Below are 1,957 nucleotides of genomic sequence, written 5' to 3' on the forward strand. Positions count from 1 at the left end.
GCGAAGCCAGAAGCGTCCACCTCGATCCGCGTGGGCCGAGCCGGATCCCAAGAGACCAGCACGGGCTCACTCGTAAACGCGTCCTTGAGGGCTTGGAAGGCGAGTCGCTGCGCGGTTCCCCAAGTCCAGGGGACGTCCTTCTTGGTCAGGTCGTTGAGCGGTCGCGCGTGCTTGGAGAAGTCCTTGATAAACCGACGGTAGAAGTTGGCGAACCCTAGGAAGCCGCGTAAGTCGCGCAGGTTCTTGGGGGCTGGCCACTCGGTGACGGCCTTGACTTTGACCGGGTCCATGGCCACCTCGCCTTCGCGGATGATGAGGCCGAGGTACTCTACCTCCGTCTTCTCAAACTCGCACTTCTCCGGTCGCAGGTAGAGGTCGTGTTCCTGGAGTCGTTTCAGCACCTCGTGGGTTACGGCGCGATGCTCTTCGAGGGTGGTGCTAAAGATGAGGATGTCATCAAGGTAGACAGCAACCTTTCCTGCGGTGATCAGATCAGCGAAGATGGAGTTCATCAAGGCTTGGAACGTAGCGGGGGAGTTGGTGAGTCCGAACAGCATGACCCGCGGTTCGAATTGGCCTCGATCGTGGACTGTAAACGCGGCCTTCCACTCGTCGCCCTCCTTTATGCGGATGTTGTGGTAGCCCCAACGGACGTCAAACTTGGTGAAGTACTTGGCTTGGCGCAGGCGACTGATGATGTCTGACGCGAGGGGCAGAGGGTACCGGTTCTTCACCGTGATCTCGTTGAGCTTGCGGTAGTCCTGGACTAGAGGAAGCTTGCCATCCTTCTTCTTCACGAAGAAGACCGGGGACACCATCGGGGATTTGGAGGGGACGATGTAGCCCTTCCGAAGGTTTTCCTCGAGGAACCGATCGACTTCCTCCTGCTCGTTAGGCGACATCGGGTAGGCCTTGGAGCGTAGAGTTTCTGGGGCGTCGGGTTTGAGGTCGATGGCATGGTCGTACGGCTTGTGCTCCGGGAGGCGTTCCGATTCCGCCTCCGAGAACACTTTCGAGTACTGTCGATACTCCTCCGGGACGATCTCCTCGAACGTGTGTTTGGGCTTGTCCTGGTTGGCCTTCTGTGCGAGCTCTGTGGAGTAGGTGTACCCGGCGGCGCACCACAGCTCCTCGGTCGTGTCCTCCAGGACCTTAGCCTTCCACCACTTCCTTCGCTGCACCCGGTTGGCGGCGATCTGCTCAATACCAGGTTTCCATTCGGCCTTGGCCTCCGTTTTCTCCGCACCAACCTCCATGGTGCCTTCCTGCCAGTCAATGTCCGGGTTGACCCTACGAAGCCAAGGTAAGCCTAATACGACGTCTTCAGGGCCCATGTCCGTAACTAAGAACTCGAGCCATTCCGTGTAGTCGCCCATAAGTACTTGTAATCTAACGTAATGGGAGACGCTGCCTGCACTGTTCTTGGAGCCGTCGATGTTGTAGAGGGGGATATCTCTAGCCTATGTAAATAGACGTTGTTCTTCTTTACGAAATGGTGGCTGATGAAAAGGGCCGTTGCCCCACTGTCTATCATAGCTGCGGAACGTACACTACGGTTTCTGCCTTTAAGTATCACACTGACGCGGAAATGCGAGCTGGATGGGTTTAATTCGGGAATGATACACGAACTAACACTATCGTACAGGCAGGGGTCAGGGATCTGCGGAGGCGAAGAGTCCGTACTTGTACTGGAGGGCGCTGCTGCGGCAGCTTTCGCACGCGCCTGCTCTAAAAAGACTTCTGCAGAGAGGCAAGCTGGTCCGCGAGGGCCTTCTGCTGCTCTATGAGCTGCGCGATGAGGGCGTTGGTTGCTCCGGCGTCCGCAGACGTTGATGTTGACGCTACGACCTGGGGTTCCTCAGGTCCCTCCTCCGTGGCGGCGAGCTTCTGCGAACGGAGCTTCTTCAGGAACTTGTCCATGCACACTGTCTCGCGGTGCCCTACGCGGCGACGGTAG

This window comes from Dichomitus squalens, assembly GCF_000275845.1.
Source record: "Dichomitus squalens LYAD-421 SS1 unplaced genomic scaffold DICSQscaffold_48, whole genome shotgun sequence".
NCBI lineage: Eukaryota > Fungi > Basidiomycota > Agaricomycetes > Polyporales > Polyporaceae > Dichomitus > Dichomitus squalens.